The sequence below is a fragment of the Ascidiella aspersa genome, chromosome 1, assembly GCF_963924565.1.
Source record: "Ascidiella aspersa chromosome 1, kaAscAspe10.2, whole genome shotgun sequence".
In the NCBI taxonomy this organism is placed as follows: domain Eukaryota; kingdom Metazoa; phylum Chordata; class Ascidiacea; order Phlebobranchia; family Ascidiidae; genus Ascidiella; species Ascidiella aspersa.
Genome location: NC_139447.1, coordinates 25,387,716 through 25,401,104, shown reverse-complemented (window position 1 = coordinate 25,401,104; position 13,389 = coordinate 25,387,716). Strand labels below are relative to the sequence as shown.

At 36.8% G+C, this 13,389-nt stretch overlaps 1 pseudogene; it reads right to left on the bottom strand.

Moving 5' to 3' along the window:
- Positions 1 to 4,566: 4,566 nt before the first annotated feature.
- On the bottom strand, positions 4,567 to 11,224 carry LOC146168512 (solute carrier family 25 member 3-like; annotated as a pseudogene).
- Positions 11,225 to 13,389: the final 2,165 nt, after the last annotated feature.

Genomic DNA, 13,389 nt, shown 5'->3' with positions numbered 1-13,389 from the left:
GCAAGAGCTGCCAACGATTTGAAAAACCAAGGAAAATCTATTCGATCAGTAGCAAAAGAATATTCTATTTGCCATGTCACGTTGTCTAGATTTTGTAAAGCAAAACAGAAGTTAGAAGATAGTGGTTCAAATGAATTGCCTTCTGTTGGTTACCGCAGTGCTACTCAAGTATTCACGGAGTTGCAAGAAATGGAGTTGACAAAATATCTCTTGATGTCAGCGGATGCTTATTACGGATTGTCTCCAAAAATGTAAGATATTACACTTACTTCATATTGCTTTTGTAGAATCGGTGATATGATTTCTAAATCACATAAATTATAAGTAGGCTGTACTTGAAATTTTGGAAAGCAAGTTTAATTTTGTTTAGGTCCGAGAATTCGCTTACGAACTTGCAGTGAAATACAAGTGCAATTTTTGGTTTACTGGCTGCATCAAAAGAAACTCAACGATGCAGAAAGCAACGAGTCTGTCAAGGGCTACGAGTTTTGACAAACACAATGTCGGTGTGTTTTTTTCCAAACTAGATGGTGTGATAACAAACCATAAGTTGAATGGTAACGATATTTGGAATGTCGACGAAACAGGTATTACCACTGTTCAAGTTCCTAACCGTGTTATCGCAAAACGAGGGTAAAACAGGTCGGTGCCTTCACCTCAGGTGAGAGGGCCACGTTAGTCACTCTTGCTTGTGCAATAAACGCCATCGGAAATACAATACCGTCCATGTTTGTTTTCCCTCGGTCTCGATATGCCGATCACTTTGTTCGAGATGGTCCCCATGGCTGCATAGGATCCGGAAACAAATCCGGATGGATGCAACAGGACAACTTTCTTATTTTCCTTAAACGCTTTGTTAGCTACACTAAAGTCACAGTTGAACGAAAGGTTTTGCTTTTGCTCGACAATCATAGCTCCCACCGTACAATTGCAGCCATAGATTATTGTAAGCAAAATGGTGTCATACTTCTTTCGTTTCCTCCTCACTGCAGCCACAAACTTCAGCCGCTCGATCGTAATGTTTATGGACGTCTAAAAAAATTTGTTAATGGTGCCAGTGACGCTTGGATAAAAATGAACCCCGGAAAAAACATGACGATTTATAATATTCCTGGGCTTGTGAAAACCTCTCTTCCACTGGCAACAACGCCAAATAACATTCAGTCAGGATTCCGTTGCACAGGAATCTGTCCCTTCAACTCCGATATATTTGAAGAACACGAATTTTCTCCTTCACAGGTGACTGATCGGCCTGACCTAGCTCTCCTAGACTCCTCTTTATAGGCTCAACATGAAGAAGAACCTTCATCGTCTGGCAATTTGCCTCCAGCTCCCCTTCAAACATCTTTTTTGACTCAAGATGCTAAAGAAGCTTCATCGTCTGGCAATTTGCCTCCAGCTCCCATTGGGACAGCTTTGTTGTCTCAACATGGTCTGCCACCAGCTCTTCTGTCTTCGCATTCCACAGGATCGGACTTCTTACGTCAAAGTCCATCAACTTCTTCCGCATGCGAACCTCATTCTAACTTTAGTCCTGAAGAACTTCGTCCATTGCCAAAAGCACCATCAAGAAAAATAGTTGTATCCAAACGAAAAAAGATGCAAGCAGAAATTTTAACGGATACGCCAGTCAAGAAAGCAATGGAAGAGGCGGAGAGACAGAAGTCTGCTAAAGCTAAAAGAAAAATAATTCTGCCCAAAAAGTCAACAAAATAAATTTAAACAACCCAACAACAAGCAAACGGATTCTTCGGACGACGAAGAAAATTACTGTTTGGTATGTATGGAACATTTCCAAAATTCTAAAACAAAAGAGGTTTGGATTCAATGTGTCAGATGTCACTTGTGGGCCCACAAAGCGTGCACCCCCGACATGAATTATTCGTATTTATGTCACAACTGCGACTCGGATGATGAAAACTTTAAGCCATTTTGCATCGTAGGCTAACACTGTCTGTTGCATTTACCTTTTGAATTTGACATTTCGTTGAAATATAACAACAAAAATACATTTCCAATGTGTTTATGCGGTTGTTTTAATTTGTTACAATTTGCCCCATCAGGTGTTACAACCGACCCGTGCACGGGGCACGTTGTACCACATTTTTTGTCTTTTTTAAAAGGTCATAACTTTTCCGGTGAACAAAATATTTTTATAGAACCTGTGGCAACTTATTGCTAAAAGAGTGAATTTTTGTATGGCGAAGGTTTTATTTTATTTATTCAAAAGATAAACAAGTTATTAGATAATATGTCAAAATTGTATCAACACGCCCCGGTCTCCCCTAGAGCTCGCAGCACTTCCTTTAGAAATGGTTGGCGCCTCTAACTCATGCGCTAATATAGAGCTGATATCCAGTCTAATCGTACGTAGCGCGAAAAACGCATTTATTTGTTTTAAAATCGCAACACTTCATTTAAAAAAATATTTCCATACTGCTCGAAATAATAACATTTATAGCTTAGGTAATTAACAGAAATTGCATTTGTAGAGTTTTGTAAGTCGCATTATACACCACATTTAGTATAGCCTACATAGCGTTTTTATCTAAATAGATTTAATTGGAACCGGCAAAAGTTCGCACGAAGTGCTAAAAAATATATATTTTACTAAGAATTTTTCACCAAAATTAGTCTATCATAAATGTATTTCATAGTGCGTTGCGCGAATTTGAATACGATTATTACTAGTTATATCAAAAACTATAAATAAGTGAAACATTTCTACAAATGAGTACACCGCGATCTAGCCTTCGAGAAACTTGTGCTGGCCAAGATAGTGACACATAATATGTAAACTCAGTTGGTAGAGCGACAATCCCTGAGTGGCTAAGGCTTCACGGCAAGATATGTTTTCCCTCCTGGCCTATTTTAGATTTTTCTTTGTGATCATCGATTCTCGTGGAGCTTTTTCAAAAATGTTATTTCTGCGAAATTATAGCATATCATACAATCTTGGTGTCTTTAACCGCAATATATGTTTTTGTGCTTCACGCAAAGGTTTTACTGGATTTCTGTGCAGCAATAAATCTGTGGGGCAATTGATCTCAAAAAATTCTGTTTTGCCAAAATCGCAATATTAATCACCACTTTATCGAGCAATGTGCACATATTTTGTGCGCCCAATGCGGGATGTCTCATCACAAATTAAAAACTCTTCGCCACCTTCTTCCTGGATAAAATTAGACTTTTAAATAGCATAAACATACTGTGTCCGTGTCTCATTGATTAAATTGTTTAAAACGCCCAAGTACTAGCAACAAAATTTTTAATGCAAATTTATTACAGTCAAACTTGCCGAGTATAGTTTTGGCCTGCAAAAAAAGGTTGCCGACCTCTGCTATAGAGTATATAAATCGTAATCGGGGTCAGATCGAGGGACCTCGTGTCACCGAACTTTATACTGGTAAATTTAACTACCTAAATACAAAGCTAAATTGAACCAATTCAACGGACGTGTAATTCTTTCATTCTTACAATGTGTCCAAAGGCCACAGCCTACCTACCGACATGTAGTCGGACTCTCCACGAAATGCAATTTCTGCTAGATTATCAAGTTTATTCACTTTTATGCTGTTTGCGCAATTCAAACACAGACAATAAAAAACAGTAAATACCTAACAGCACTGTTAAAACGCCAGAATAAGACCGTGCACGCAACGCTGGACTTTCGGCGTTTAAAACAATTAATAACTAAAGTTTTAATATGCGCTAACATATTGCTCGCATTGATACGTATTAACGTAACGCCGCTAAAGCTGTCAAACGACATTAGCGAACTAACATGGGAATGGGTAAACATAAAAAAGTGTTATTTTGGGCGCAGCTTGGTTTATTCAAAACATTACATTCCTTGGGCAGCGCTAGAAAGCTAACATGCAAATGTTATCATGTCAAGTTTTTAGAAATATTTTTCTGTTTTCATACTTTTTAAACCGTATTTCGGTATGTATACAACGAATACAATCAGTGACTAATATCGCATTACCGAATATTACAACATTTTTTTTAATAAAATTTAACAATTTTAAAACAAATTAAAAAAATCCGTGTCGAAAGGCAATGTGCAACAAGAAACGTCCCATCAAGATAAACTATGTTAAGGTCATAATCAAATATTAAACAGGTGAACATTGCTTAACAAGATATTCTAATATACAATATTACAATGCATTAATAGATGCCAGACGTTGAGGTACTCGGTTTGATAAAAACTTTAATGAACAAGATAATTGCTTGTATGTTTCATGGCAAAAATTCAGCTGTTATTGCTGATCAAAACCAACTAATAGGCAACCTAATACTCAGTGCTTACCTTTTTAACATATTATTTAAAATATAAGCGATCAGAAAAAAAATCATACACATGGGAGACGGGATTATGCTGGTCAGTTGATCCAAAGCTCTTATACCAAGCGTGTTGCTGTAAAAATCTTACTAAAACTGTTGGGGATACATTAAAACACAAATAAGCTTCAACATTTTAATATTTTAATTTAAGCAAATGTCCTACTTTTTTGATAATAATAATAATTTTATAAATTTAGTTTTAATATTGATAATACTCTATCCTTCACTGTTACTCTGGGACTCTAACTTAAGCTTAAGTCGCAATGTTTCTGGCATCTCCGGTGGTGGTGGCCTCGGCATTCGAAAATATACTTTTACAGAGTCATAAATAAACCACTGCATTGAAGTAATGGCACCAATCATGTAGATTCGGGTTGACAAGCCTTTCCAAACACCTGAAAATTAAGAATATACCGTGACTAAAACAGTCAAATTTATAAAAGAAAAAATGTTTAAAATAATGTTCAAGTTAAAGATACTTTTAAACATCTTTCTTGGAGTATTTAATTTTTAAAGTGAAACATACCTTTGTAACCAAGCTTTTTTAGCACTTCTATTGAAGAGCTTCCACTTTCTTTATTTAACATTGAAACCACAGAATCGGAAGGGTGAGACACCACTGCACAAAACACACCAGCAATGTATCCTGCTACAAATGTTACCGCAAGCTGTTCAGACTTATTGCACTCCTCTCTGGGTTTTGGTACAACATACTTGTAGAGAGCTTCAACAGTACGCTCAAAACAAGCAAACTTCATCATTGTGTAGGGAATTTGCCTGCTCCAAAGAGGCACCAAGCCCTTGTAAAACCTAAAAACATTCAATTTGTCAAAACATTTAAATTATTGAAAGCAGCTATTCTTTAGTTGTAGTCATCACAATAAAAATAAATAAATACATGCAGTATGGCAGAATGCTGACGATTTGGTGACTATGGCAGCCGAGCAATCAGCAAGAAAACCGAAGAAATTTGTGGAAACATTTTTTTTTATTTATCTTTGAAGATTTATTTCCAGAAAACACTTGTTATTTCCACACATATTCAACCAAATATATTTTTTTAAGCACGGATTGGAAGAAACACTCCGCAAAACAGTTGGCGGGAATTGATTTTGTTGTGCAATTCTGAAAAAAGTAACTGCAAAGTACGTTGTTCAGTGGGGAAAAAGGTCAGTGCTAGGCAGATAGATTGCTTATTATTTTAAAAATTACTCAGTTTTGACCATAGAATTGTTTGTAAGTACTCCTATATTGCCTTAAAAAGCAATCTTAATAGTTGTAATTCCAGTTAAAAAGACAAGTATGACAGTTGCATGGGCTGATCCAGGGGGTACCAGGCCATGCTTCTCCACTTTAATAAAATATGTTTTTTGGGGTTTTACATAAGGTAACCAAAAAAAAAATGCTCGACACCAAAAGGCTGACAGTTTCTGCCAACCTGATATATGGTATCTATTTAACAAAAGACTTACGCTGACTTGCATAACCAGGTTGAGTTTGTATTCTGACTTTGCAGGCTTCCATTGGGGAAAGTGCTATATCAGCAAAAAACTCAGCTGAAGCACTGGCAGCAAGATACACCGAAGTTCTCCACAGATATGAGGTTTCCTTTACAAAGAAAACAGCGGATTTTGCGAAACAATTACTGTGCTGCTTTATATATGTAGCCATGTGGTGCGGCGTTAGCGTCAGCGGGCAGCCAATTACTTGACGCTAACCTTCGTCTAATCTGTCAGTTTCCGTCAAATGCTGTTGGGCTAGCAATTAACTTGGAATGCCTGGTGCAGAAATTTCCCAATTTCTTTAAAGAGTTTGCAAAAGAACATTCCATCGTAAAACGCACAAGGTATGCTACGGGGTTACTGAAGGTCAACTTTTAGGCCAGTATTCAGCTAGGCGTATTTGGCAAATAGTATTAATGCATTATTAAAATAAAATTTAGGAATCATCTCGGTGAATGTAGTGACAACTGACAAAACAGAGTCGAATACAAAAAATACACTGGCAGGGTCCAAAAACAAGCTTTGCATTGACTAACTAAGTTAGTTTAATTTAAAATGACTGATTTGTTAAATAATTAGAAAGTAGGTGCATTTATACAACTTTTCTCTTCTTACATTTTGAGTTAAATGCTGTGTTGAAGGGTAGATTAAACTTCACGTTACGACCTCTAAAAAACACTTAATTACATTTATTACGTGTTTTTATAGTATATATGTTTGTGTTATTTTGCAGTAAATAAATTATTTTAACGCTGGGGAAAAAAAAAAAACTCGGTGGGCATAAAATAGTTTCTCGTCCATGGTATATAGGATTGTTACGTCACAAATTGAGGTATTGGGACCTAAAGCATTTATGTAATTATTATCTCAACGCACATTATTTTGGTTTGGAAGCTGGTTAGCGTTTGGGTTTAAGTGGGTCAAGTATTATTAAACTTATTGTTCTTAAGCACATTGTTAAGTCAAATTAGTGCATTGTCCAAGACCTTAAAGTCTAAAAGTCAGACTTTTGATCCTTTGGGTGCACTAATTGTCATAGATCTTTTTGCTTAGAAATGCACTAATTTCTAACGTATCGTATGTAAGAACATAGCGCATTCCATTTGACCTTCTACACATGAAAATAAACATGCTGATTTGACAGTTTAGAGAAGTTCTGTGTATATTGCAGAAAGCGAGCCAGTATTTCTAGAAAGTGTTATTTAGTCTACACTAGTGCTGATTGGTAGACACTTAAACCACTGGCGAGTGCAAATTATAATTCAATGCCAATGTTGTGATTTGCATTTATGTTGTTGTTGTTGTAAAAGTGATTAAACCTAGTTTTGGTGGCACTAGTCAAGATAAATTTAGAAATGCTAGAACAAAACCAACAATTAATTTGGAATGTTCTAAAAATGTTGTGCTATATTACAAATAAGAAAATAAAAAATGATTCATTATGAACTTATATACTACTGTGCCCATTAAAACCCATAGAAATGTCTTGGACAACGCAGTTCATAAAATGTGCGGTTTATGGAGCTAGGTATTCAAGAGTCTAACGAAACCTAAAATAATCTTGTAAAGACCCTTTCTACTTTTATTATTTGACTAAACAATGTACACAAATCAATATTGCAAATTATACTGCAATTTACCAAACTGTTTATATCATATTAAACAAACAATGTACTCAAAATGGACTTACTTCGCCCAAGATATCACTATAAACAGATTTGAAAACTTCATAGAATCCAAATTTGCAGACACCTTGCATGGAATATCCAAACAAAGTTGGGGCCCAACCTCTACCAAGACCACGAATTCCCTCTTCTCTTATGGTAACTTTAAACCCATGACTGGTGTTCTTGTATTTTTCAGGCTCAACCTAAAATAAGATTTTTTTTCAGTTTTAAATTAGGCTTACAGATGTTTATAATGTATCTTTGTTTTTTGAGAATCAAAATAATTCTGCTTATAAAGCAATTCATAAAGCCCTTACAACGTAATACTACTATTATTGGTAAAAAGCTACAACAAAGTGTAACCTATGAAAACTCTCTTACTTACCTGAATACGGCATTTAACTACATCAAGCGGTACAAATGCAGTATGTGTTATTCCACAACTGAGAAGACCTCCTAGCCCACAAAGGGCATAGTATTTAGCAGATCCGAACTCACAAGACACATTTTCTGCATAACAAACAACCACAGTTTCATTATAATACAACAGCATTACAGCTTATGAAGTCATTCATTAATAAATTAATCAAAGTACCTAATTATTTAAAATAAAAACAAGCCTACCATATACTGATCCTGTACCAAAATTTCTTTTTGTGTTTTGACAATCTTTCACAATAGATACAGGATTTTGACTATTCATTGGGAAGCTTTTTGAAATTAAAATAATAAAAAGCAATACAATTAGCCTAGTATAGCCACTGAGCTATTTTTTTATTTTGGGGATGTTTGCAGTTCAGATTTTAACCTATATTACTACCATATGTGATTTTGACTTGATATATATTGGCGGAAGAGCTTACCTCACAACGCGTGATGACGATAGTCTGTCGCAAGAAACTGTAAGAGGTTGCATCATTCATTGATGACATCACGATTAGCGCGAGAGAAATATCCCTTATAACTTCATTTTCCACCGACTTAATGTCATAAAGCCAATGGAATACCAATATGGCAGTTTAACATCAGCACTTGAAACCGGTTATTAAGTACGTCTGTAAATGGATAATATAACCGAATGAAATAACTAAAAAGGCCAAAAACTTTCGAAATTCGGACAAAATCGAAAGTTGTGGCGGGCCGGATTAAAAATAGGGTCACAAATAAACACAACACGACGTCATACTATGACCCTGTAGTAAAGTGTTTGTTAACCTTTTAAGCGCTCGTACACTTTGATCATTCATGAACTTTTCTCGTCTACAATGACCCAGAGGCGTAGCGAGGGTATTTCGCGCCCGGGGGCAAACTATAAATTTGGCGCCTCTCCTCCATGTTTAATCACATTTTTTTACTGAATTAACATAACAACCGTACTTCAGGGGTCGGCAACCTTCGTGTGCAGTGTGCCAGTTTATGAATAATTTCAAAATAATGACAACTCGCGTGCCAAAGATTTTTCTATCATTGGTTTTAAACGTTTTAAACAACCCGAGTCCGACTTCGGCCAAATGTGCAATTTCATCGAGTCCCGAGTCCGAATCAGACTCCACAGCTTGTATTCCGCCAATTTATGCAACTAAAATAAGATGGATTTTCAGCAATCTACTCATAGGGGTCATGAAAAACATGCCACCATGCTATTTCACTTAACGATTTACAGTTAGCGGTAATATCAGTTTCAAAGTTTGGACTAGTCATTCGAGTCCCGAATCCAACTCCGCAACCCTGCTACCGGTATCTTAAATTGGAGACGCCATAAAATCTAATTTCATAAGTTAAATTCTGTAAAGATATACCCTAACCCTGCTGTAAAGATGCCCTAACCCTTCTCACTTTCGCTTTTAGCTTGGTTTCTCAGTCACACGAAAACGCACATGCTTAATAATGTGAAATGCCCTGCTTTCACGCAGTAGACATCACGCCAATTTTAGGGCATTGTGACGCAATACTAACGGTTTGGCGTAACGTAAAACAAGAAGTTTAAACCTCAGAAAAATAATGTTAAATACAACACTTAAGACACTCTTTTGTGATACGAACACTGCAGATGGAAAATGTGTGCATTTGTGAAACCATTAAGTTAGCGCTAGTTTTTCAAATTTTAGTGGAAAAATGAAAAAGCGTTTTGGTTATACAAACTACACGTATGACTCACTTGGTCACTATAAGCCCGTTTATATGCACCTTTCGCGGGCAGATTAGATTAAGGTTCAATCCGGATTGAAAAGTAATCCGTTCCAGCGTCGGAATTACATGGCGCGAAATTCAAGCCAGCTTGAGTGTACAAACTGCATTGATGTGCATTAATACGTAATATTCCAGTAAACCTCTGACGCACAACCGATTTTTCGGCTTAGGCTACTCCTTGCGGTAGCAATCTATTGCTGCTTGTTCGTTTTTATAAACATAAAATTGAAAAAAAAACAAGAATTACTTGAGTTTGGTTTGCCGATGGAGTTTGGCTTGCCGAAGTATGTTTTTGACTGTATAGTGCTTCAGTTTACCTGGCACACAGTATATAAGTGCATGAAAGTTAAGCTTATGTGTGCTGGTCAACGCTATATACAAGGCAGGGTGGACAAAAGAAGTTGATGAGATGTACCAAACATGACTAATGAAAACTGTATTTGGCGCTGGCCTAAAATCCTACCACAGCGTAGGATTTTTTTAGCAATGTACAATATTTGGGTGAGAGTGGGCCAAGTATTACTATTTAAACCTACCCAAACCCGTATCCTAACCCAAATAATGTTCGACTTTGTGGATTCTAGCTCCTCTGTCACAAATTAGTATCTAACGAGTGTATGTAATATTCTTTCCTTATGCGCTAAACTTGTTGTTTTGTCTACGACTAGCCGTTCGTGTCACGTCATAATGCCTCAAAAGTGGCGTGATGTTTACTGCGTTAAAGCAGGTTATTCTTCATTAAACGATTTCGGCCGTCCGCGAAACGAACAGATTAAGCGGCGAACGGATTGAAAGCCACTCCTTTTGACCGATTAAGAAACGAGAGAATTCCAGCACCAAAACGAGAGAGAATGAATTAACGAAACAGATTCAAATCCGGCTTAAACGTGCATATAAACGGGTTTACTGCCAAACATGAATGATTTACAACTATAGATTATTTTTCTTGATTTCACTGTCGCAAACTGGTTAATCACGTCAACGAAATCTATTGTTTCCAATGTTTCTCGTTCAACGCTAAGAATAGCAAGATTACTGAGACGATCCTGTCCCATTGATGCACGCAGATAAGACAAAATAAGTTTCAATTTGCTGAACGACCGCTCACAGCTTGCAACTGAAACTGCTATTGTTAACAGAATTTGTAGCGGAAGTCGCAGATTCGGAAATACGTCATCATCAAACACAATAAAACCAAGAAACTCCAAAGGAATGTTTGGTAGCGCTTTAGTAGCATTCGGCAATCACCAATTTCAATGAAAAGATCTTTGCCATTGATGTCCGTGTCGTAGAAATTTGCAAAATCTGCACAATTTCGACGTATTGCATCCTCATCTGTGTCAGATAGAAGAGTCTTAAACGTCCAGCAAATATCCAAATTTATTGTTTAGGTCTTTTAGTCGTGAAAAAGCGTGTTGACATTTCATGTTGAAGCCGATCAAATACATTCTTCATAACGCGCACAATTTCTTCTTCTGATAAAAGTCCGGCATCTTTTGCCAGATCTTCAGGCATTCTCTTACGTCGCCTGATTCTTTTGTCCACCTCAATCCCCAGATCGAGTGTTTTGTTTTGGCGTGTTTTACAGCAGCTTGGCCTAAACCATCACGAAATGAGTCTTGGCTTTTATAGTGATTTTAAAGGTTTAGTTTTGTGTTTATTCTGTGTTTTATGATGTCCCATACTTTACATTAAAACTACACGTGTAGGTGGCTGAAGACATAGTTCATGGATTTGCGATTTGCGATCTTTGCTACTAATTTTAATAGTTTTTCAGTTGCTGGACTATAATTGCTACTTTTACGACCGATTAGGGCTATGTTTAGTCGGAACAATTATACGGTATAGTTGTGCAATTGGGTTGGGTACCACTATTACGCCTGTAAAAACTCTGTTTTTTTGCCCAACTTAACGATTGAAACTTTAAAAAAGTTCTCGTTTATTTTTTTGTTTTTTTCCTGTTTTGTTGACAGTTGTATTTAGCACAAAGTCTCTGTGAGTACCATTGCATGTTTTTTGAAGAAAAACGGTCCTATAAATGTAAATTATAGTTTGGCTAACCTATAGATAAACGATAAAAGTTATCCCCTTTCCAACTATTTTATATATGATAACAGGCTAGAAACACGGAGACACGAACCTTCTTTTAGCTAATTTAACCAAATAAACAGAACTTTTTCGAGCTACGTGCGACCAGCGATACACATTTACTCTTTTTTATGTTGTCCTACTAATATGTAATTCCAAAATTCCGAATTGCTTTTCGTAGGGGGCGCAAAGCGCAGGACAATTATCAAAGGGGCGCGGTTTAATAAAGGTTAAGAACCACTAAGCTAGATTAAACCAGCTGCACGCAGAATCAGTATCTTGGCTGCTGTGATGGCTGGTAACAGCATCAGTCTGGGTGTGGGTGGCGTATCAGATGACGTCTGCCACAGCCGCTGGTGCTATCTTGCTTGTGGTCGTTTTTTTATTCTTGTTGTGAAAAAATCGTAAGCCTCATTTTGGCGCTAGTTGACCAACGATTACGGCTTACGTATCATTAGTATGTTTTTAGAGATTTAGGACTGTTGATCGACTTTAATGTTAAGTTGCTTGTATAAACATAATGTGGCAAGCATCGGCATATGGTTGCTTCTCGACTCCCTCCTCTCTTAGCCTCCTGTGTAGCTCAGTTGGTAGAGCGACGGTCCCGGTATGACCAGAGTTCGAACCTCTTTGCAAACTATTTGTTTTTCTAGCCTCCCTGCTAGCATCATCGATCGACTGATACACCTACCCCTGGTTAAGAACCCCTGCTATAAAGCAAGTCAGACAAAGATATATTTTTGCGTTTGGTGTTTAAAGTCGATTTGAAAAAAAGGCGACAAAAGACATCGCGAAAAAACTGCGGCTATTTCGTTTACAATGCAAACTGTGAATTAAATTTAGAGGGAGAATTGATGCATTGAACACCGATAAAATATTTGTGCATTCTATGATATGTTGGTATTAATCAAGTGGTGGGGTGATTAACCCAACAGCTCAAGGTTGAAATAGCCTACGCGAAAATTTTGCACACAACAATTTACAATGCCTTTTTTGCTTTTTGAGGCTTAAGTTGGCAATGTGTTTCTTGCGATACAAATGTGTTTCTTGTTATGCAAACAAAAACATGCCATTAACCAAATTAGGTTGACAAAATCTTAATCGGTATGTTTTAGATGTTGGAAAACGGCCGTATACTAATATAAGCTACGTTCATCGTTCGTATTTTTAAGAGGTAAAACTTTTGATCTAAGTGCAAAAAATCCAATCAAATAGTTTGACAAATTTTCGTTTGAAAGAGTGTCACAGTGCCAAGGGCGACTTTTGTTAGTAAAGACGCTCAAAAAAAAACGTGGAACTTACTCGAAAGACAAAAGAGATTCGTGTAAAACGCGAAAACAATTTTCATATTAGTCTTGAAACATGCTAAAAATGGAGTTAGGCGGGGACATGACTGTTTACTAGAAAGAGTAAATGTTTTACTGATTTGTTAATTAGAAAGTAGGTGCATTTATTTAACTTTTCTCTTCTTAAATTTTGAGTTAAATGCTGTGCAGGGGCGTATCCAGAAATTTAAAAAGGGGGGGGCTCCCGAATTTTCAACTTGGGGAATTCCCCGCTTTTTCGTCTGACGTTAATGACGTCATAAAATA